Source organism: Liolophura sinensis, chromosome 1 (assembly GCF_032854445.1).
Source record: "Liolophura sinensis isolate JHLJ2023 chromosome 1, CUHK_Ljap_v2, whole genome shotgun sequence".
Classification (NCBI taxonomy): Eukaryota; Metazoa; Mollusca; class Polyplacophora; order Chitonida; family Chitonidae; genus Liolophura; species Liolophura sinensis.
Window position 1 is genome coordinate 43,234,195 of NC_088295.1, and position 26,171 is coordinate 43,260,365.

The 26,171-nt window shown below is 37.4% G+C and overlaps 1 protein-coding gene across 4 annotated transcripts in view; it reads left to right on the forward strand.

Annotated features, from left to right (window-relative positions):
* Positions 1-1,867: 1,867 nt before the first annotated feature.
* The window catches only part of LOC135481790 (cell adhesion molecule-related/down-regulated by oncogenes-like), a 100,983-nt gene continuing 76,679 nt past the window's right edge, over positions 1,868-26,171 (forward strand). For all 4 annotated transcript variants that reach the window (XM_064761496.1, XM_064761499.1, XM_064761500.1 and 1 more), the window contains exons 1-2: positions 1,868-1,964; positions 23,647-23,789. The gene's annotated coding sequence lies outside the window, so the exon portion shown is untranslated. The remainder of the gene's footprint in view (positions 1,965-23,646; positions 23,790-26,171) is intronic.

Consider the following 26,171-nt stretch of genomic DNA (forward strand, 5'->3'; position numbering starts at 1 on the left):
GCTAAAAGCCAGTAACAGTATGGAGCATAAAAAATGGCATAACCAGGCATGTTATTGTCCACATATACATGAGAAGTCCAGTGAAAGACAAGAAGTTTTAGTGGTCGTCTAAATGTCATCTTCTTACCATAGGCCAGATATACACCACTCATTTTAGAAGTGAATAAAACTGGATGCAAACAGAAGGTAAGACGTGAAAGGGTGGCATCTTAAGCTGACCAACACTGACAGTCTTCTAAATCATTCAGAATTGGACCTGGCTTTACAAATCATAAGGACAAACATTTTGGCAGTGGTCGCCCTAATGAAAAGGGTCGCCTCTATGACACTTTGTTGCAAGTGTTACATCTATGATCTCCATCTTCAACAGTCCACACATGGACCAATCAGCAGTCATTGCGTATAATTAGTGAAGCAATTAACACTTGACACACTCCAACACATGAATAGCATGCCTTTGAGCGTATTATGTAATAATGCTGATCATGCGATTGTGCAGGCATTGAAGCATGTACCGGTATATTTAGGGCCGTTACTGAGCAAGCGGCTATGGGCTTCCCCAAAGAGGACGAGGCCTATACCAACCCTTTATCAATGGCGACACGTGCTGGACTCTTCGGCTCAGCTGCTATTTTATACGCAATTGACCATGCAGCCCTGGGATCTGTTTCCCAAAGTCATTTTGTACTGAAGTCCAAACGTTCAATCTTCTTGCCAAAGCAAAACATTTGAAACTGGGTGTTCAAATTTGGTTGATATTGTTCTACGCATGTGTCATGCACAGCATATAGAATCTGCATTCAGTTTTAAAATTTTACCTATATTTGACACGTGCATTTAATGCTTTAGTTTAGATTACAATGTTAGGCTATTTTAGGTGCATTAAAATCGTAAGACTTTATTCAGCTTAAGCATTTCTGCTTCTTGCAAAAACATTAGCTGCAGGTCCATACCTGTAGACTACTTCGTAAGATCGAGGAAAGATCTATGCATGCTCCATGGGCCCATGCAACCAGTTTTCTCAACCTGACCACCGTTGTGCAAGTGCAATACTCTGCCGTGTGGAATAAAAAGCAAGCAGACAAACAACTGATAAACATATAAACAATCATAAAGAATAGTCAAAAATGTGGGCTACTCGATGAGGAAGAAGCGATTTCGTTGCGCTCTATAGCTATAAAGGTTGTCTCCCTTCCATCAACGTGTACCGGCAGATGTGCGTGTGTGCACATCATACGTTTCATGTAAATGTATCTCCAAAAATTAAGGCACAAAAACTCCGTATAAAATGGTTTTCAATCAATGACACCCCCTTTCCTTTTTTAAATACAAAGGTCGAAATTTAAATACATAAGGGTTTAAGATAAAATTAAGAAGTATGTTTAATGCAACATTGAATAAAAATTATGATTGTCTTTAAACGCATTAAAATACTATAAGCAATGTAGAGTGTACTTATATTCCTTAGTGGTTATTTATTTGTTAAATTATAAATCATTTTAACATCTTGAGACGCATATGCACATGTGGCTGTTGCATCTATATAGGGCAACAAGAGCCTCTGGCAAAATATGGGCACAACGTCTTACGCCCTGAACACGTGTTTGAGGATATTATTCTGGACAAAGAAACGAGAACTTAAAAGTCTCCTTGTGCAATCAATGAGAAAAGTTCCCGTCACAATGTCTCATGCTTTTCCGAAAGTTCTTATGTGGTGCTTGTAGAAGTCATTCAAGGGTCATAGAGGAAATAAACTATCATGTTATTGCTGATGGTATCAAAATGGGGTCAGGAGGTCTTCTTAACATATTCATGAGCCGTGAACTTTGACATCCAAGAAAGCGTGTAGTACAGTGTTCTGTGGCTCAAGCAAACTTTCTATGAAACAGTGACAGTTTATTGAAACTCTGTTTATCCGAGATAAGGCGTAAGGATAGGTACCAAAGTAGTGGCAAGAGATCAGGGTAAGTATTCTTTCGATACTGGCCTTTTTAATTGTTTCAGCAACCTAGAAGCGGGTCGTTGAAGCTCAAGAGACGTTTTTGTGTTTGGACCGCAACACCGCATAGGAAACAAAAATGGCCGACCAAAACCGCAGTCTGCGAAGAAAGGGCCAAGTTTTTGTATCTAACTCGCTCCACTCTGACCTTGCAGCCTCCACATTTCATCGTTATCAACGACTACTTCCTCTCAGATTACCACTACGACTCTTTCGTTTCACTGAAGTTAGAAAAACGCGTTAAAACGTTGGGGATGTCGTTAGCACAACAATGATAACCCTGTGTTGATGTTGAATGAGTGTATGAATTCCACAGCAGAACTGTTGGTATGAGGCTTCCGTGCCGGAATTATGACTTGGGCATAGGGTGGATAGAAATTTGATCGAAGTGTTGCATGTCAGAACAGTTTAATAAATATTATGATGCTGTCAATGGAATATAATAGCCTTTGTTTACATTTTTTTTAACACGGTGCCCCAAGAAAAAAAGGAGGCAAAACGCGATGAACACATAGATGTACTCAAAATTCTTACTGGAAGAGTAATAATAGTTAAATCTTTGATTCTGCCATTTAGGATATGGATATAGCCGGAGACCTCGGCCTAAGGGTTGCTTGTATGTACCGAAATGTGGGGACTGCTTGGCACCCTTAGCCCGAGAGTTATGTGGACCCAATTCAGGTATAATTCTTACAAAGAGCTACTCTCGTTCATTTCCGTTGCATGCTCATTCGATTTGTCCTGACTACATATATAGCACGGCAATTCTGAAAGCTAAAATGTTTACGCACATTTTGCCGCAATCACGACTTGCCTTTACATCACCATTGTCCTTTAAATCTTAGCCGAAGTCGAAAATGGGCTCATATTTAAAATGTTTTAAATTTGAACATTTTTAAACACTGGTTCAACGAGGCTCGCGTGTGCAGCAGCGGTTGACTTTTCGGTGAAATTTAGGAATAGAACGGTTGCCAAAGACAAGCCCCCTATTTTACTGCAAACTTAATTTTGACAGTTCGCACAAATTGTGGGGTCCGTCATTCTCCTCCATAGCCTTCAGACAATTCCAAATTCGCACCTCCGCAGTAACATGGCTTTCTGTCTGTCAAAACTGACAGCCAGCTGATCAAAACATAGAGACGTATGAAAGATCAAACACACAAGCACGTCGAACAACAACCCGATTTATTAGGTCACATTGTTGACACAGCATGTGAGTGTAAGTCACAGCTGTGAATTATCTTGAATTTACCGGCCGTAAAGGCTACAGAATGTGGCAAAAATTGACAGAGGAACAGAGAGATACTTATTCTTTAACATCTTACTTGTTTGAATTAAATTCGCATGCTAGTGCAGTACAGGGATTCTTTAGCCTCTCATTCCTTGTGAGTTCAAGTCCAGCTCGTACTGGCTATGTCTCCAGTCGTACGTGAGGTGGGAAGGTCTGTCAGCCAACTGCTGCTGGTTTCAGCATCGTTCCCTTGGCCGTAGAGCTGGATGCCATCATATAAGTGAAATATTTCAGGCTACGACGAAAACACCAGTCGAATAAATTAATGAAATAATTTTAAGCCATAGTCCTGACGTTATTGCACAAATTTGGATTCCCTGCATGTTGCCTAAAAGATTGCTAGGCTAACCATTCAAAAATTTAATGGTTCAGTTTTGGACAAGGATAGGCTTCTTAACTTTTCTAGGATGTGTAAGGACGGTTGAAGCAGTCAGTTCAAATCTGATGCCGTATCCTGTGTGATCAGATATCAGTTACTCCTAACAGTCAAAACTTTGACTTATTCCCAACCTGTATAAATGGCAATGGTTTTACTGGTTTTACTGGTTGATAAGGTTTATGTTTCCTTGGGGCAGTTTGACTTTCAGGACCATTTGTCCTGCCTCATTAAATATGATGCACACAGAAGAATTCACTCGTTTCTCACCAAAGGTTGGTAGTTTACTCAGGGCATTGTTGTTTCCTGCACTCAGAACTAGCCACCATCATATAACAGTCAAATAAATAGATCTCCATTGAGCATGTGTATGCTGCATAGAAGGAGAAAAAAATGCTTCCTGCCATTGTATAAGGGAAATATTCTTGAGTACGGCGTAAAACACCAAACACGTTGTGTTCAGAGCCTGATTGTTCAAAACTGTCTTAAGACAAGGACAGTTTGAATTTTTTGAAGCCAACACTTCAATTCCATGCTCATCCATGACTGCTTTGGTTATCTAATGGCCGCCTCGAAGTAGGGAGACCCAGAGATCAAACCCGCTTTGGGTCACACCAAAGACTTTAAAAATGGTACTTTTTGCTGCCTAACTTGGCGCTCAGCTCTGAGAGGTTAGAGCAAGGAAACAGGACTGGTTGGGTCGGTGTCGGTATAATGTGACTGGATGGGGTGTCATGTCTGTTATTTTTGCCATGATACTTTAATGGCGGCAGCACTCACCTTGCCACAAGAAGACATGGTATATGTACACACTCCTAATGGTCCTAGTCATGATATGACTGCAAAATTGTTAAGTATGCCCTTAAACCTCAACCATTCATTCATAGTCATATCTCCTCATGCCATACTTGGGTTTTGGACAACTGGGTTAGTTGCTGGGTTAACAGTTTTACCAAAATCTTAACTATATAACTGACTTAAAATGGGTATTTAGCTAATACACTTTTGAACAACCTAGATAAATCAGTTTTGCTGCCCTCATAGATTTAGCCATAATTTCAAATCAGGTTGTCTCATTTCCAGTTTTGTCCTATTTTCCCTATCTTTTCCCATGTTAATTGTGTCAGAATAGGGTGTGAAACAGTCATACAGATGTTAGCTTGACATCTGTTCAGATACGTGATCCTGATGCACGATGTTGGTAGCATGTTGCACTTCGCCCTAAAACATCTCTGTAATGGTGTACATATGGTAACGCCATTACCCCAGGCTCCAGTCGTCGCCTTCATCCTATTGTTCTCCTGACTTATGTCCTCATCCAAGGATGTATACTCTACACATCATCACCTCCCATCAATGGAAAACGGTTCTCTCCAATTGTTCACTGCTTAAAGTGTTGAAATTACAGGCAGTGTGTTTACTCTTGATTCAGACATCGTGTCTTTTGCACGGATAAAACACCTAAAAGGTACTCAATATACTTGTCATGTGCTGGAAGTTCCCAGTGTTACAGGCGTCAGGTGGACTGTTTATGGATTTGATTTGGAATACAATTGACAATGTAAGGATTTGGTACGTGGGTTTATATATAGTAAGATGGTGATTAAACAATCATCAAGTACATACATGTAAATCATATGGTTACCCCTTTGGATGAGGATATTGTAGGAAATTCATGATTTTTGCATCCTGTGTACTTGATGTTATACGTGAATGTATGTTTGGTCTGAATGGACCAATGGACTCGACTTGATGAAGCTTATCAGTGGAAATGGAAATGTTCGATACAAATATGCACACCATAGTACATGTATTGGTGGAAGACAAGTGGTATTCAACAAATGTTAGACAGGCCACATGATTGCCGTCAAGCACTTACTGTCGTCCACCCACAAACAGTGTATATGGAGAGGTCAATGTACAAGTCAGACTGAACCTGTACCTTGCATATCTAGCGATTGGAAGACTAGCATCTTAACCCTCTGCTCTTATCTCCGCCTAAATAAGTGTGACTCAAATATGCAGATAAGAAAAATGTTGTGTGATCAATACCCCAGTAGATCTATGTTTTAAACAAAATGTCTTTCTTCCAAATGAAGCCAAAGGCTACTAATTTAATTATTTCTTTATTTATGTGATTGGAGCTTAATAGCGTACTCAAGACTGTTTCACTTATACAACAGCAGCCAGCATTATCATGGGAGGAAAGCAGCCAGAACCTGGGGGAAACCCAGAACCATCCGCAGGATGCTGCCCGACCTTCCTGCATTGAGAGGGAGCGAACATAAGCTGGATTTGAACTCACAGCGACTGCATTGGTGAGAGGCTCCTGGGTCATTATGTAGAGCTAAAGGGCTAATTAACTGAGCCACATAGGCCACCACTGACAGAGCAATAGATTGATATTTAATGTCTTTTTCACTTACATGTATGTGATGGCGATCAGGTTTATAGAAGAGTGCCCTGAGGAAACCATCAAACTTCACAAGTTACCTGACAAACCTCTTAACTTTAGGGCGCAGCCAAAAAAGGGGAAACTGAATTCGGACACATGGCCTCATTGGTCAAGGGCGGGATAGTCACTACAAGCCAGTGTGTTAATCATCTGAGCCAGAAGGCCCCGCAGTAACAAAGTAAATTCACAAAACCATTGGTCAGAAGCTCCCGCCCCCCTCTGACCCCACTCAAAGGCAAATGGTTTATTGGATGAAGAAGAGCGATCAGTTAAATTTGACATTTTAATTACAAGAAAGTTTCAGAACCTTAATTTCCCTCACCTTCAAATGCCATACCCAATTTCTAAATAATATGAAATGACATACATGTAGACTGGCATTGGAGTATATTTATGCATGTGTAAGGCCTATCACGCATGATTTGTTTTTTTCTGATCACCGCCACTGCCACCGCCTGCACACTGTATGTACCCATGTCATTTTATCTCCAGCATTGGGACTCATTATTTCATTACATTTGTTCATTTATTTGGTTGGTGTTCTTACGCCGAATATTTCAAGTATAGGTGGTTGCAATGGCAGCCATCTTTGAAGTAAGGTTTGTGTATTAGCCACTGAGGTGTCTATTTTTAGAGGCTGTGGAGAGGGCATACAATGGGCAGTATACACTAAACTTACTTCAAAGATGGCTGCCATTGCAAACCATCCTATACAGTGGTGTGTGCAGCATTATGGGGAAGGAAATCGTGCAGAGCCATGACCATCTGCTGGTTGTTGGTAGACCTTCCCATGTGCTAACTCACTCGGCCATGGAGGCCTCCCTATTTCGGAGGCATTGGTTTCATAGGTAACATTAACATAAAATAATGATAATAAAATTGTTCTGCCACTCATACCAGTTGTCCAATATAGCTGGATGGGAAACAAGAAATCAAGTGTCAGTAGCCTGAACATCAGCATTTTCTTGTGTGTTAGTCGTTTTGCCTATGTATGATTTTGGTCATTAGGTACATGTACTGTGTCTCAAGATATATGTACACATACTTGGAGTACTTTGACAGTGTCACAGGTCTCAGAAATGACAGGCTGGGTCGTTATGACATTAGATAGGATTACCAGTGATCCCTGTCACACCAAGGCTTCTCTGACTCAATGTGACAATCTTCAGGTGCTAATCACAAAGGTACACACTGCCCCACCCATTTTTTGTGGTACATTTGCACATTGATAGATCCTAGATTGTGATACATGCTAAAAATGTTATGCTGTCAACACTCAAGTGTTTTACTTATGGATGAAGTAGTTAATGTGGGTCTTCCCTGGCTTACTTTTCTACCTATAAAATAGGAAATCATAATGTTGATTAATAGGTCTCTTTCAGTGGTTATGGATTTGGTAAAGGCAAATATGAATGTTCCTGTCAATAGATTTTTCTGAAGAGATGCATGTAATCTGCCATGTTGGAGGATGCACTTGTAGGTCTTCCAGACACAAAATTATATTTCTTCTTAGAGTCTATATAAATGTTTTAATGTGAAACAAATTACGGCAACATGATTGAAGTGATGAAGCGTTTACCTATCATTGGTTACATGTTCCTGGTTACTGCTGTCTGCTTCCATTGTTCTTCAAGCTCCCTTGTCAAGAAGTATTTGACAACGCTCTCCTGTGTAGTGTTACATGAAGTTTTGTGTAGATTTGCATTCCAGCCACCAAAATGATGTATTTTACAGGAACTTGTGAAAGTTGTGTAATTTACTCAGGGCATAGCAGTTTGCTCTTCTTATAAAATGGGCTGCCATCAAAGAAGTGAGAAATTCTCGAACATGGCGTTAAATAACCATGAAATAAATCAAGTAAAAAATATATTTAATTTTGACATCATCTTGTAATCAGCACATTGTGACATACATGTATCTTGGCTTAAAGTAATTGTAAACGATAGACGTTTCCAGTGTGAATCAGTAAGATGCAGTCTGGACTTTCAGACTCAATTCTTACATGTAAATGTTCTAATGAGTTTTCTAATGCATTTTAGAACATATACATGGAGTCCACATGCTGAAGTATATTATGTTAACAGTGTTGAAACATGTCTTAGAATATTGATATATTGTTCTGTTCCAGGAAAGTCAGATATTTGTAAATTCCTGAAAAATCTCTGTAAAGATTTCACTGCCTTTCCTTAAAAATAATAGCATTATAATTTATAAAGGAAGAAGTATTGATTTTGGGACAGGTGCTATTAGAATCTGTCTTTACACGCTTATCTGAATAACATTTTATCTTAATAAAATTAACTCTGTTGTGCCATCAGTTCAGCACAAGCGGGTAAATTGTTGTCAATTACATGTACAATTAAAGGGTGTTATATCTGTATGAACAACCATCATGTTTATCCATTCATCTGTGAGTCCGCTGTTGATTGCCCTAAGTGGGTAATTAGCCCTCCATTACACCATTATTGAATTCACAGTTTTACATGTATAAATACATGTACAACAACAGGTGTACACACATGTACATGTATGTATATGTATATGTATATAAGCACATCAACATGAAATAAGAAAAACTGCTCATAATGTAAAGTACAGGTGCCCATAATTTGGATTCCATGAGTTGCCTCCGTGGCTCAGTTGGGGAGCGCGCTAGCGCAGCGTAATGACCGAGGAGCCTCTCACCAATGGGGCCGCTGTGAGTTCAAGTCCAGCTCATGCTAGCTTCCTCTCTGGCCGTATGTGGGAAGGTCTGCCAGCAACCTGCGGATGGTTGTGGGTTTTCCCCGCGCTCTTCCCGGTTTCCTCCCACCATAATGCTGGTCGCCGTAGTATAAGTGAAATATTCTTTCTTGAGTACGGCATAAGCCACCAATCAAATAAATAAATAAATAAATTGGATTCCATGATCACAGCTACACGTAATATGCATACTCTCATCTAAAATGTAATATGTAGGGGCCTCTGTCACTGAGTGATTATCATGCTAGTGCAGCATGATGACTAGGAAACCACTCACCAATGCAGTCACTGTGAGTTCAAGTCCATCTGAAGCTGGCTTCCTCGACAGGTGAAGGTGGAAAGGTCTGCCAGAAACCTGAGGTTTCCAACACAGTTTCCTCCCAGCATTAAGCCTGCTGCCATCGTATAAGGGAGTACAGCGTAGAACACCAATCAAATAAATATGTGTAATGTGTGATGTAAAACAGTAATGAGTAGGAAAGCAATTTACTACATGTTTCTTTGCAATACATCTCAGACTACATATACATCATCATTGCCCAGTTGTTCAAAAATGTATAAGCTAATGCTGGTATTAAGTCATATTTTATAATTAAATTTTTAGTAGACTCAAAAGTAAACTCAGCAGCCATTGCAGTTCTTCAAATCAAATATCTGCAGTAGTTTTAGCTCATATTTAATATAATCTTAGACGACTGTGTCAGGGTAAATACAAAATTCAACACTTGGCTTAAAGTTAAATCTGGTATTAAGTCTTCAACCAGTTTTTAACAACCGGGCTGTATAAAACCGGATCGGCATAAAGGTCTTGCTATCATCCAGACTCAGAATTTATTGGCTCACTGTATTTCACTGTGAATGTTAGCAATGTCACATCCATGACGAACAGTTTGATGTGGGATTTGCGATAAAGACTGCCATATTCATTTACAAGGGAATTGTTTGACCAATGATTAGCTCAGCTGGATACAACTAAGATCAATTCTTATGTACCGCATTGTCTCAGAACTTTGACCTGCATATTGCAGAACCCTTATGATACATGTTCAAGTGCATGTATGTACATGTACATATAGCTTAAGGCAATATCAATGTCTAAAACTCAGAGGAAAATAGAAAAGTGCTGCCTATTGTTAACTTTATAATGCAGCACAATATAGACCTTTGTATGAACATGTATATTTTTCACATAGTTCAATTCCATTTACATATAATACTGTTTGACATCTTGTAATCAACCCCTAGTCTTTCTCTTTAATCTTGCCCTAGTAAATTTTTATCCCATAATGCATGCGGCGATGAAAAGATGCTGTCATTAAAGGCAGATGGTCTGTTTGCATTGTTTTATCCTTCCCAAGCTCTTGTTTAATTTTGTTTATCCATACATGCAAACTTTAACAGGCCTATATGTCAGCAAATTGCTGTAATGTGTTTCTTGCTATAGGGCACAGACAACTAGACTTTGGTCAATGGAGTAAGTTGTGTGTTTGAATCAGCCCTTTATTTATTCTAGGAAAAAAAAACAACAACATTCATACAGTTATTGTCAACCATAATGGATGTTCCAGGTCAAAGACCAATTTCCAAAACAGCATCAACACAATCCAACGAAGAGTTGAGAAAGTTTATGAACTAAGAAATCTGGACCAGCTCATGCAGAAAGTGTATCTAAACGAAAAGTCAAACAATGACGGAATTTTTTATCACCCATCCTACACTTTGAGCATTTATACAGCTGGTAGACCGGTATCAGTATAATGGCTCGAGCAGAGTGGCTTACTTGCCCTCTGTAAGGCATCTCATTGAAGCAGCACTAGATAAAAATCTGGTGGAAATCTGTCCTGCAAAAATGAGGTACATTACAAGCACCCTAAGGATTCCTTCATCGTCATAGGACTAAAAAATTGTTAAGTACGACGTTAAACCCCAAGCACTCACTCACTCACTCAAAAGGCAGCGTTGGGAAATGCTTCAATTCTCCATGAATCCGAAGTTACACCAAACTGTAATAACATTTTTTTATAATCATTGATTCAGGCGAAGGAGTGAATAAATTCAGGGGGTAAGGTAAATAGGAGACCCTGTGGAAATGGTGGCACGTGAAATAAATAAATGTTTATTGTGTAGACTATAAACATAACATGAAAGTATTAGATCCAGGATGGTGTGAATGTGGTGGGAGTGGGGGGGGGGGGGGAGGGGGGGAGCGGCTTAGAGTGAAGAAGAGTTATGCAGGGCTTATTATCTAAAAAAAAGTTCATGAGAGCTGGTTTATTCCTTGTTCTTAGCTTTGATCAAAGAAAAGCTGACATTTTAGGGCACTCATTGGTTATTTTCCGTGCTACCCTGCTGATTTATAATGTCGTCTGCTATCATGGCTGCTGTTTGTGTGTCTATGGTTAGAACAGTTGCTGGCGGGACAGGTCCCATGTGTGATGATACCAGATACATTTTTCTGTGGCACATTTTAAACAAAGTAACCTCTTGAGAATCACATATGGCTTTGTCGTTTGGATATCTGAAATTTCCACGGAATTTGCAGCGAAGCAGAAATGTTGGCCGGCTGCTGATGCCTCATATACAGGCAACTCATATGGAGATGTGCAACTTGTTCCAGTGTGCAAGGTGATTGCTTTGGTATACAGTGTTTGCCCCATGTTGTTTGATTACATGAGAAACAGAGGAGAGGAGCAGAGCTGTTATTTCCTACCCTGTTTATTTGATTGTCGATCACAAGTTTTGGGTAGAGACACATTGTTTGTGGTGTGAAATTCTCAGGGGTTGATGTGAACATGCTGTGAAAACAGGCCAAAAGTTAGTTGGCAGTCTGCTGTGGCTCCAGTGCTGGTTAAGCTCTGCCTTTACCTCTTTTCTCCACTATAGTAACTGATAGGCTCTCTCAGCCCCACTCACCCCCTAGAGCTAGCGCCAAGGGAGGACTACAGGAAAGGCCAGCTCTCTCTCCCACACTCCATCTGTGTCTGTAAGTTCTGCCTGACTGATAAACATCACGTAAACTTTACAGGTCATAGACTGTATTATACACAACTCACTCTGATCAGCTTAATGTATGTACATTTGGATATGCATGTGTACAGTATGTGTAAAATATTAAACAGTACACAAGTTAAACTTCAATCACATACTTGCACATGCATCTTGATTGTTCCATGTACTCCATCAGTTGATTGCCACACTATTCATACATTATCCAGATACTTGTACATTTAGTGCATTCCGTGGGATTGCATACTGATTACAGTATAAGGAATTGTCAGCTTGAGACAAGTGATGCTTGATGAGTGTGGAGCAAGAGTTAAACATTTGCATTTTGATGGCTGACAACCCTTAATTTCCCATCTGATAGTATGCAGTTTATGTTTTATTATAATGCAAAAACATTTTTTGCATAAGAAATGAAAGAAAATTGATACTGTTAATTGCTAAACTTCTGTGTTGCTTGTTATGAGTAAGCCATCATCCAAATGTTTATTTTGGAGACAAGCAGACAAAAGAAAGCAGTAAAGGGGGATAACTGTAGTAAAATAAATGCATGGCTGAGATCATTGTGAGTGTTGATTGCCTTGTGAATGTGGGACAATCAATACTGTATGAGTACAGTATGTTGTTGCTGTGTTTGTTTCTTACCATTTGTAGCACTCAACAAGTCACTTATTCCATATTAAGGTCTTTTTTCTGGCCATTTGGCCTCATGGATTCACCCTATGTTGTGACTTGCTCAAATCTCTGCTGATGAGCTGGAGCAGTTTCCTCAAAACATTTTCCTCCTCCCATTAACCTGACCGTTGTAATATCAGTGAAATATTCTTAACTATTATACATGGTCACCTTCAGTGTTTGCCTACCTTTTAACATTTTGGCGATTGTGCAGCATGTATGTCATATTGCACGTCGCCATTAGCAGTTTGATGTTGCTATGACATCATTCCACGACACCACATTTTTTTTCTCTCTGTACATGTTCTGTGCCATTCATGAAAATATTACGAGTTTCATTATCTTCAATTGTTGAATTATGATCTCAGTTACGTAATGAAGTGGTCTCGTCCCATATTCTTACGGTGAAAGCAAATATAGAATGTTTCCTTATCGGTGTTCATTCAGTAATTGAGAAGTATGAGGCTGACAACACTAATCCCATAAATTAAGGTGTGATGTGTGGTGTTAATTACACTAAACATTTACCAGCTTTTTAACCCATGTACGTGTACTGCTTACAGTGTCATGGATCTCACCAACCCTATATTTATGCCTGTAACAAAATATTTTCCATCTGAAAATTTCTTGTAAAAAATCTCCCAAACCAGAAAGATGAGTTGCATAAAACCATTTACACCTATGGTTTGTCGTAATAATGTGGAAGGAAAGAGAATGTATAATTTCACTTTTGACATTTATTTCCAGCTTTAAATTTCCTACATGTACATCTGCCTATATTTCTAAAAGGGATGTCCTTAATGCTGACAAGAACCTAGACTTTGAACGGATGACTTTTTCCAAAATACTTTTTGTATGTTTTTGGCTGCTAGTGAACATAGTTTGTGCCAGTTACAGTCACTATGTAGATCACTTCTCAGGCCCGCCTTGCCCCAAACAGCCACAGGTTATTAAATTAGCAATAGTAATAGTTTTTCTGTGTAGACTTAATTGGAAATTTATTAGCCATGTTTGATTGAGTCGGGCACAGATGTCCGTGCACATGTCCATGTGAGTCTGACAAGTTGGTGAGCAAGGTTCTTAATTGGTACATGTACTAGAGAGGAGATTTTTTGTGGGACCAGTATAATTGACACAATTAATAGTTATTACATTTCTGGATGTACGGCAACATTAAGCTGTATATTAATGAATGTTTCTGAAGTGTTTTTTGACGTCTAGAAAGAGGAGATCCTAAATTAACTGTACCCCAATCTTGTACGATGCATTTGGGTGCAAATACAGTTAGCCATTGGTATACAATTAAATATACTTACATGTACATACAAGCCTATTTATATACAGTAAGCAATGCTGAAAAGTGACACATTCATCCAGCGAATTTACTGATCGTTCAGCTGAAGACAGGATACTTCAGTGTATCCATGGCTGTTTTTCTTTAACAGTTATTTCAACTCCGAATATTGTTAAATTAAAAAAAAAACAAAAAACAAAGAAAATATCACATGAATCAGGACATGTACATGTACATACCAGAGTGCCTAGTGATTGATACAAACAGATACATGTAATGTTTCAAAAGTATATATATCTATATATGTGTGTATATATATATATATATATATATATATATATATATATATATATATATACACACACCATTATCTTCATGATCTTGACTAAATGTCTCCAAGTCCATGTAACACCTGAAAAGAGATCATCATAAAGGCTTAGATTTCTTACTAGCTGTAGGCAACATGGATGGTAGAAGGGCCTACAGATGTACATGAAAACATTTTCATCTTCTTTGTAATGTTGTTTTATTCAAGTTTTGGAAAGGATGTTGTTGTTTTTTATATGCATTGATATTGGTTGATGTTTAAGGCACATGAAGGTTCTGTGTACACCACTGGAGTAAAATAAATGAAAATACTGTACCTGTAGATATTGTACATTAAGGATGAAATGTACAAGTTGTTGCAAACATTATGTGCATACAGTATGAAGTATGAATGAAACAAAATTCTTTGACATCAGAGCTCTATTGTTTGTAGACATCCGGCCCATGTTGGTTTCCAGATGTAAAGGTGGTGCAATTTAACCTACAAGAATTGCGAATATGGGAGCTGTCTTTGATCATTTGAAAACACTGGCTCAACCCACATGATGTCTGTCATTCACTTACAAAGATATTTCCTGTTTGTACCAGGAGGTGTTCTTTTGCTGAAAAATTATATGCATTTATTTTGTGTAACTTGATAAATGTGCACGTGTATGAATGTGACAGGCATTGAGCAGAGTGGTTGTAGATGTACATATAGCGGTAAGTCTGGCCCGGGGAGAGCAGAGATTCTGTCTTGGAGTCCAAGTTTGTCTACAGATATCATGGTAAGGAATAATAGCACCTGCTGAAATCATGGCTATGCTGTAGTTGAAATTTTGCCCCTGACATTTTGTATTAACACTCGCTGAAGGTTTGATGAAGGAAAAACTAGAAAACTTTGAAGCAGGATTTGAGTTTGAATCTGCAATAATGAAATGAAAAACATTGACCCAATTACATTGTACATTGGGTTCTTAACTGGCATGTGGAGTGTAGGGAACTATTGCATTTTGTTGCAGATTCCAGTTTTTTCTCTCAGCATTTATAGACCTTTTTTGCTCTTGTGAAAGTCTAGGTAAAAATCATAAATTGCACACTATTCCTTTATAGCCGTCAGAAACATTTTCAAACTTTATAATTACTGATTGGGTTAAACATGCGTCCATGTTCTTTCAGGCATCTGCTGATGACACACTTTCCCAGGACAGAACTTCTTGGCATTGCACTAAATTTATGACGGTTGAATTTCGAAATTGAGTTTCTAAATTGTGGTCCCAAGCCCGTCTTCAGTTCCTTAGTTTACATGTCAGACAGTGTAACTGTTGATGACCAGTGAATCAGCGAGTATCAATGTACCAATGAGATCCGTATAGGCCTAATCCCTCCGTCTATATCCACCGCACCCTTTGTCTCTACCGTCAATAGGGAACATGTCCTGTGACTATAGCAAGAAGTAAAAGGCGTCTTAAATTTTGTAAGGGAGCTCGTTTCCTGGCTGTCACAGGCTGTATGTGCACTGTGTACCTAGAGACGGGAACAAAGGCTGGTGACGGCTCCCTGTATGCCAGCTCATGCTCACAGCATCAACTAAAGCTCATCTCCTTATGCAGGATTCACCAAGATCTGTCACATTCCTCCTTCCCAGCTCTGATATCGGAGCCTGTCCCTCAAGCCCGGCCATTATACACGGGCTTCACGCTAGGGGAAGTTTTAGAAAGTTGGGCAAAAATAACTTAACTAGAAGCTTTAGAGTTTTCTGACCTCTAACATGTGAGGTGCACAGGTTGATGGGTTCATTGTTGAAAAGCGGAGAAAGTAGATCCAGAGAAAAAAAAATGATGTAGAATTGTGGGGATAATTTCATTGTTGCAAGCAAATGTTTAGGAAGAAATCTGTCAGTATTATAGGTTACAACTGACTGACTGATTGAACCATTCATTTGTTTGTTGTATTAATTTACAAGTGGGCTAAAATCTCAGGCAGTCCAAAATGTTTGAATGTTTCAGTCAGTTACAGGTAGAATGTGGCAAACCTGGTCATAGATTACATGTACCAACAAGGTTTTCTTTCCCTTCAAACGTAAGTGGTCATCGTCATATGACATATGTCATATTAAAATTGTTAAGTACGATGTTAAACCCCAAGCACTCACTCACTCAAATGTGATTGCTGTTTTTTTTTTGGCTTTGGGCATAAATCATAAACAAACTAGGAAAAATAATCAGCTTACATGCATTTTTTGAAAGGATGTTAACATTTTGTTATTGTTTATATGAATAATACAGTAGAGTTTTCAGATGAACTATTAAATTTTGGGAAAAAGCGAAAAAAATTCAAAACATTTTTTATTTGATTACAAGAAATAATGTAGGAAAGCATTATTAAGTAATATTACCAGGTTTGAAAAACTTTGCTTGGAAACTGTTTTTTTTTTTTCCTATATAAAACAGTTTTGATTACATGTAATTTAAGCAGTCGCAAACTTGTCAGCAGACATTGTTGTCCAGGTAGGCACATTATACCTGTACATATTGTGAGCCATTTCTCCAGATCCATGTCCACCTGGTGAAGGGCATTGAGGACATGCAAACACAACATTCCTAGCTATTCACCAGACATGAACTCTGCCTATTGTATCCCAATTTCTCTTTTTTTCTCACAGTCACTACTTTCAGGACATGAGTGTGTTGTGTGGGATTTTATCCCATTCTCACACAGACTGTAGAATGTACGGTAGATCATTGTAAAAGTGGTGATATTACCACAGAAGCTGTGTTGTTCCTTGCTTGAAAAGTCGTCTGTCTCTAATATTTCTTTGATGAGGTAGCTGCCAGAGAATATGTAAAAAGTAGATGGTATGCAATTGCTGAATATATATACAAATGTAAATGATATTTATGTATTGTATTATTCAAATTTTAGTGCTTATCTAGCAGAATTCAGCCTGCTGAATTTTATGTGTATCAAAGCAATAGCTAAGCAGTGAAGGGAGTTTTAGAGCAAATGTTGTTGTCCTCCAATATACTTCATGGGCAAAGGGAAGTAAATCTGTAGCTATTGGAACAACAGTGTTTAGTTCCTCTGTTTACAACTGAGAAAACAAGAACTTCATGATATTATACAACTTCATAAGTTCAATTGATTGAATGATATACATGTAGATTGATCCACAGTGTTGATACCTTGATGAATTTTTTTTTCTCTCTTCTGTGGTGTAATTGTTGAGATGATTTAGGTGATTTTGGATAAAACAAAATGAAGAGGCAAGGTTTGAACTTGTATTGATCTGTGTCCATGTCTACAAACTAGAATTAAGCTTCAATGAAATAAGGCCGTTATTGAAATACAATACGTACAAGTGAAATATTCTACAGTACTTCATAAAATATCAATCAAATAAATAAATCAATGAAGTATGAAACTGTTCATTAAAAACACCTTTCAAAGTGGTGAAAGTGAAAAAACCTCATACAGTATTAGTTAACAATCACATAATTAAGTAAAGAAATTTTCTATATTGAAATAAATTTCACACACACTTACCATAAGTTGCATACTAAAAGAAAAACCTGCTTGATACATGTGTGAGCATTTATTGGTAGTTAATAATACAGTTCTGGTATTTGAGAAATGTTTTGAGGGAAGCCTGGGGTTCCCTGGATGCCAACATTTTGCCCAATTCCTGTTTCCAGGAGGTGGAGGTGTTGTCCCATATTTTGTAACAGCTGCCCCAGCATGTAAAAACTGATCTTTTTTTAACCTACATTAAAAGTGAGCACCAAAACTTACTATATAGCCCCCCTCCCCTCTCCCACCTTCCCTGTGAAGTACAGTGAAAAAAAAAAAAAACTCTCTGTGAAAAAAAAAGGAAAATATGAGGAAAAAATGGCTGACTTCACAAGCTTGCTTCTTTAAGTATTAACTTTCAGAACAGGTGCATTGAAGTGGGTGAAAAGCTTGTATGTACATAAGTAAAAGTTTTGGTTGAAGGTGGACAGGTTTAGCAGAGCCAGGGAAAAAGCAGACAGGCTGTAAACTAGAAAGGTTGTCTTCACACTTGCATGTGTACACCAGAGAGAATCAGCAATAGTATAACTGGCGGCCCATGGAGCTTTCCCTGCTCTGGAAAATGCAGGTCAGAAGATGGCTTTCTTTTTAGAATCCTTACAGTCCATGGCTCTAAATTGAATGTGATTAGCCAGAGTTTTAAATATCTTGGTCGCCATGGTAACTGTCAGTCCACCTGTTATGAGTGATGGTTATGTGGACGGGATGTCAGTTTCTATCAGGGAAATCGGGTGACAACCTGCCTATTACCTTACCTTAGGAATGCAGTTGTTTCCTCTTAACACAACTGGTAGGGTTTTCGTCGCCCTTTCTGTTCAGTTCTTGTCACAGTTTCATGATGAAAAAGATGGCGCATGTACATGTATCTTTGATAGGATTGAAATTATGGTTTAGGTATAGTTTTTCTCAGTGTAATCTTGTGCTTTGTGATGTAGTGTTGTGGACAGACATTAAGTGATCTACCTCATTGAGTCTGCAAATAATTAGCCTGAAAGGTGTCTCCCTCTGTCCTGGAGATGCAGTATTCGCACGAAATTATCATGGGAGAAAGACAGAGAAAGGATGTAAGAGAGACATCCTGCAGTGTAGAACTTCCATACAAACTGACCAACCTGTTGATAGTTAGATTATGTGGTTAAATCCCCAGATTCAGTGTATTGCTCAGACAAAATGAACAATAAATTTATATCAGTGCACTTTTTGATACTTCCACCTGTAAACAGTAACATTTTCTACTCACAAAACATACACTGTACATGTTTTCATTTTGTACATTTTGTTTTCGTGTGAAATAGACAAAAGTACATCTACATATATGTCAAATTGATGAAGAAAAGAGTGTAACAGACACAGAAAAAGAGAACCGTTTGTAGTTGTGATGCTCAAGCTTTCAGTTTATCTATATACATACATTGATACATGTAGGTAGGTTCAACTACTGTTCATTTTGCTGAACCCATCTTTGTGGAACATCTCAGTGTTCACTAATATTGATAAGGTCATAGGTAAAGTGTACATGTATCATACATGAGAAGGTAGATGTAGTTTTGACATGTCATTTCCGGACTCACCCCCAGGAAGAAGTATGTCATTGTGTAGCTGGGCTGCGGCCTGGCATTGATTTATAAGCAAAGGTTGTGTAGGTAACAGAGGGTGAGGGACAAGGGCAGGTGGGATGGAGGATGGCTGGTATGCGAATCTTCAGTTTATCTCTGAGGAGTCAGGGATGGCAGTCACTGGCAGTGAGAAGTTTCAGAGTTATTCTTAAATCAAAGGTTTGGATTCTAATTGTTAAATCGCAGAATCGCATACTTGTATACCCCTGATTATCCCTCTAGAAAAGGTCGTTTAAAACGGCAAAGTAGATTCCCTTGCTCTCACTGTTTGTGAGGCTTTGATGACAATAAACAGTCGACCGCGCTTGTACGGTCATTAGAACAGTCTGTATTGGTTTAGATTATTTGTCTTCCAGAAAATGGTTGGTGGTTTGTCTAGTGTCCTCCACATTTTAAAGCATTTTTCTGAAAAGCACTTTGTATATGGCGTTCAACAATAATCAGTCCATCAGAATGTGCACAAAAAAAAAGGTTTGTTAAACTCAAAACAAGAAAGTCTTTTGTTTTGAATTGTGCTTACAGATATTCTAGACATGAAATTCAAATCATATTTCAAATCTATCATTTCTGTAAAATTTCTAACCCAACTATTTGAGACTACCAGTACCATGGCAAATTAAAACTGTCTTGCGTTGTCAAAGACCTTGTTTAACCAAGGTTTGGTTCTTTTTCGCCTGTTTCAAGCATGTTCATCTATTTTTGTTTTATGTTGAATGTTCCTGTCATATGGAACCATTCAGTGCCGCCTGTTTAAACAGGTTCTTGCCACGATCTGACTGAAACATTCATTCAAAAAACTTTGTCAATGAAATATAAACTTCATCTATGATGTATAGAGGCCATATATCTGTGTTGATTTGGCTCGTGTCTTTATTTTCTGATGTTTGAAAAGCTCAGTGAACAGTTTGTTGATCATCCCCGGGGCCTTCCTCATGTTCACTCACATGGCTATACCATCTGTATTAATCATGCTAGCACCAATTAATGTATGTATATTTTGAATAAAAGCATGCCTTTAATATTTTTTCCTGCTTAAAGTAGGTTTATTGAAAAATGGCATATAATAGTTTAGGTTTCAAAGCAATACAGAAGCAGGACATTATGGCTTTAAAATAATTGTATAAAACTGTCAACAGTGTTGTTGATGCGTGAATTACTAGTAATTTAATATACTGTATTTTATTCAGACATATGCGGATCTAGATGTGTATATAATATTTTTGAATAAAAATGACGTGCTTAAAATTTATGAGTGATGGAGAGCACCTAGCTGTAGGCAAAAGTAAAAGTCTTTCAGACTTAATGAGACTTTCTCCAGGTTATGTTTTCCACTCCTCCTTCTGAATATCATTGGCACTGCGTGAGGCATAACCTAGACAATGCTTGTGTCATCCTCTTGACCCAAACCCATTTGTTCTGAAGGCATCTGCAAATTACCACAGCTTCAGGAAGCCAGGCAAAATAGCATAAATGCATGTGGTTTTTGATATTAGCGATAGCAAGCCATGGGCTAGCCTAAGATATATTTAATTTATGCATAAATGTGTCTTTATGTTAAATATTTATTTTTAAATGTTATCGATGGCAAGATCAAGCTTTATGTTGAGGCAAATTACATATACACGTACAAATATGCTTAATGAGATGTGGGCCTGTAGTGTTTTGTGTACATTTGCACACACTGAGGTACTGAATAAACATGTACATGTATGTGATTTTGTGTATTTTACCTAAAATTCAGCCTGTAAAATACACTTTGGAAAAATGATACTTTTGATGCCAACACTTTTGTTTTTCTGATAAGAAATTAATCAACTCTAAAATAACCGTATATTGGAGGATTAATCAAAATGAAGCAGTGTGATTTGTTGAAAAATGCTAAACTTTAGGTGAAATAGCGTGGTTATTCTTGTCAAAATGCATAGACGATTCTTCAGCAATCCTCTGTTTTGGTATCATTATAGTGTTTGGGTATTTACACCTACATGTACATCATTTCGCATTGGAATGAATAATTAATAAAGTTAATCAAAGTAGGTTTATTTTACTTGGAAGTAGTCCTGTACTGTCAGTGGTACTGTTCATAATTTCTATAAATGTGTTCATTATGCATTGAATAGGGCCAGTTTACGTGGAAGACATTTTGTAATCATGGTAGTTTCATGAACAGTGCATGTTATATAAGGGAAAAGTGTTATTGATTTTACTACACATTATGAATGACTGTAGTTAGTATTTTGTGTTCTCTGAACTCCACACTATTCCTCTCAGGCCATCATTAAAAATATGTTTGTTCATTGTACGTGGTAACCCAACTGACCAATCCAGTCAAAAAGGGTTCTACCCAAAAGTTTTTTATTGGGCTTAATAAAGATTACATTTCTGGAACACAGTCATGATGCTAATGAAATGTGTAAACTAAAGGCATTAATTGTCCTGTATACAGACAGTATTTTACCCTTGTTTAAGTTAAATTTCTTTCACCGTAGAACAACCCATGCTTGATAAATTACTCTAAACATTCTTATGTTAGAGCATTCAGAAAATTGCAAATGTGAAGTGACCATAAAGAAAACTAGAAAGCTTCGGTTTGACAGTTTCATTAACGGAAAATTTTATCTTGTAATGTATCAGACATCTTCAACAAAGGGGTAAAGACATTCTTTTGCGCCGTAACTGTTTTCTTCTTCAACAAATTTAACCTTGTAGTTAAAATCTAATTTTAACAAAAAATTTATTATTAGCGTCTAGAAATGTTGTTATCATACCATAAGTCGGAAAGATTTAGGAAGTAAGCCCATTAGAAAAAAGTGAACAAATGACCAATGTTCATTTTATACTACCACAGAAAAACCTGCTTAATTGTGTTTGAAGAAATACAGCAGCACTCAACTCAATCAAGTCCAATTAGCATTACTGTGTTCTACTTTTTATTTGCTGGGCACTTCACTGGGATAATTTGTCAGCTGAGTTATATATTTATTAAGTTATTAGTTCATAAATAACCCAGTTAAATTAGTATTGACACTAAAATGAAATGTACTACATTTGATAAGAGCCAGTTACAAGTAACTTATACTACACATGTAGGCCTAGTGTAAGCTGGTTTGGGGTGTTCAGAGGAGTGTGCTGTGAATATTGGTTGAATAACAAGTACCGGTAGATACAGTAAAAGAGGTTAATATGTTTATTCATGACAGATTTCAGATTTTAGAAATTTGAAAAGGGAGTTTTCCAGAAATGCACAGATGGATTTTCAAGTATATTTCAGGCAAAATAGTCGGAATTTCGGATTGTTTCATAACATTCTATCATACATCTGAGATTGGATCCCAGAAATGTTAGTTAGCTATATTCTTCTTTGTTAGGAAGCTTTGTTTTCTAGTAGGGGAGTTTCAAATTCAACCTCTTTTGTCATTGAAGATAAAAACAGTCCTGTATACTGTAACTTGTGAAAAAAGTTATGCAACTTTTGTAGACGTTAATTTACTTATCACTTGTCTCACTGTGTTCCAAAGGCACAAATGAAACCTCTATCCTTTTAATAGAAACTTTTCAAGCTCACGAACAATTAGCTCCTCCATTTTCTCCATCGTTTCTATACTCTAAATAACAAATGAAACCTCTATCCTTTTAATAGAAACTTTTCAAGTTCACGAACAACTAGCTCCTCCATTTTCTCCATCGTTTCTATACTCTAAATAACAAATGAAACCTCTATCCTTTTAATAGAAACTTTTCAAGTTCACGAACAATTAGCTCCTCCATTTTCTCCATCGTTTCTATACTCTAAATAACAAATGAAACCTCTGTCCTTTTAATAGAAACTTTTCAAGTTCACGAACAATTAGCTCCTCCATTTTCTCCATCGTTTCTATACTCTAAATAACAAATGAAACCTCTGTCCTTTTAATAGAAACTTTTCAAGTTCACAAACAATTAGCTCCTCCATTTTCTCCATCGTTTCTATACTCTAAATAACAAATGAAACCTCTGTCCTTTTAATAGAAACTTTTCAAGTTCACGAACAATTAGCTCCTCCATTTTCTCCATCGTTTCTATACTCTAAATAACTTTTTGCAAAACTTTTTTCAGACACCCATGTTATGATAAATGTGATACAGTCATAGTTGTGCAACATTTTTGACAGGTCACATGTTAAAGTAGGACTTTTTTTTTCATCTTTAGATAAAGGAGTTTGAAATGCAAAAACTCTGAGTGTTCTGACCATGTCTATTTAAAAAGGTTTTTTGTAACAGTCTCTCCCAACTCTCCATACTCTGTTGGTTTGTGTACATGTGGATTTTTTCTTATTTCAGAGGTGTTGATTTTGTCTCAGGGACTTGATGAAATTGATAGAAGATGAAAATTCCTGGTACATGTACATGTGTGTGTAGACCTCACAGTCCATGGTAGATATGTCTGTGTCTGCATTGAATGCTTAGAGAATCAAGCTCAGCAGGTAAGATTTATGTATAGATATACACTGCCAGCTTTACATGTACGTGCGAATGTTATAAAAATGTGAAAACAAGGAAGTCAACATCAAGTTTACGTTCACTTGGTTGTGACATTTCCTCAGTGGTGGCAGATGTTTCAGACAGTAACAGAAATTCTGGAACTGAAAGGAAGTAATAAAAGGCAACTGTTTCAGAAGTCTGATCAAGTTCACTGTCAGGCACATACATGTCCTAAGGTAGGGTCATAATCTTGATTAAGACAATTAAATGTAGCTAATACACATGGAAATTAAGTAAGACACATTGTTGGTGTGGCCCAGGGATCATGAAGAGATCTTAGACTTAAGTCAAAATTTTAATCATTAAATTTGGTATGTTCCTTTCCATTGTTTTAGCTGAAATTTGTAGTGCAATAATATATACAGAATTTATGTTATCAAGCAGTATTTTGACCTTGTTACATTAAAAAAATAATAATAAGAATAAAAAATTTAAGGTGATTTACAACTTTGACTTAAGTCTGAGATCACTTTGTGATCCGGGAGACTTGTACTTATGCACTTATATGACTAATGCGCACATATGTATTTAGTGTTGTATATTGTATTTATTGCAGACTTAAATGATGATAATGGGCAGTGGTTATTGAGGCGACTGGTTTCCTCCACATATTAACTTGAACACATTACCATTAGTTACAGATAAAGCAGGAACATTTTGACTGGCAATTTATAATAAAGCTCTGAATGTTTTGAACGCTTGTAAATTAGCAAATTAAAGACCATGTGTAATGCATCTGTTTATTTTAATGCTGTAACTGCAAGAGCAGGAAGGCGAAAAAAGATTGGTGATGTAAAATTATTAATGTTTATATAATGCCTCAAGCACCTTGTCATCCTGACAGAATTATGTAAATATAAAGCTGAAGTTAAATAATTCTTAATTAATGTACATGTGTCTTAATTTGAGAGAAATGGCTTGTTTTATTTTCACTAGTACTTGTTCGTGTATCAATATTTATACGTGTATATTTTAGGACTAGCAGGATGAAAGAAATATGGCCAAGGGCAATAAGCATGTGATATAATTTGCAGTTTATGATAATTTTGAAGTGAATGTTAGAAAAAAACTTTTAATATATCCAGTGCAGGTATATGTCTGAAGTTTTATTAACTTGTTTTGTCTGTGAAATCTTCTGTTTGGAAATTTTTTAGGTTTTTGGATTTTTTTATGGTGCTGTTAGATTTGTATAAAAATAGAACCTTGTTTTAGCATCTAATATGGAAAAATCCCCATGATCAACTTATTCTCTTATTTCAAAACACATTAATTAGTAATTATGGAGTAGACAAAACAGTATTGACATGCACAGTAAATATAATGCTGAGTGTGGATAAGAGCAAGTCAACAGTGGGAGCAGCAAAATGGTAACAATTGTTGAAATGTGTAATAAAAATAGAAACAGAGGAATAACCAGAGGTGTAGACACTTTATGGACAGAACGATCGTAATACTGTGTGCAGAGCGTGGTAATAGTTTGGACAGAGCAGCGATACAGGTATGATAGTGTGCATACAAGAATAGTAATATTGGGAACAGAACAGCGGTAATATTTGGGACAGAAAAATAATAATACTTTAAACAGAACAGTGGCCGTTAAAAAGAAGACAGAACAATTCTTTTTTAAGATATTATACATGTACATGTAGGTGTTTTTCTTGTGTTTGCTGGAATAATGGATTGAAGTACATGTACTCTAACCATTCAACCTTTTCGTATGTTTGCAAGGTGTTTATTCAAGCATGTTCTGGGGGCATTATTCTGTGTAGGCTGATAAAATTACACTTTTTGCGAAGCCATGAAATTGGCCAACCCAACCAATGTAGTTTTGTATTCAAAATCAAATTAAAAAATGTGCATAAATTGCACTGAAAGTTGCTCTTTCATATGCGAAATGGTTGAATTAGGGTATGTCATAGAACCCCTGTAGGGGTTTTTAATACGTTTAATCATGTTAGTTAACACATGACAGAGCTCAGTCTGGAAGAGCTGGATTTGATGGAGATCGGAACCATGCTATAAGCCTACGAATGAGCACAGACCTATTGGGAAGTGTAACTTGTTAGTAGTGTCATGACCAGTGTGTAAACAGCCATTTATTTATCGCTAAAGTAAGCCCCCACCTTTAGTCACACTTAAACAATAAGGGATGCTTTCAATCAAGTCTGGGTGGTCTATGAGGCCAGTGGGGAGAGGCTTTTGGAAACCTCTGGGTACAGGTTGCAGATCTAGCATTAATAGGAGCTTCCTGACAGGTACCACCCGACTGGGTATCCATAACAACATCAGAGCATGGCGTCTACGTTCCGGTGGTCATGTTCGCA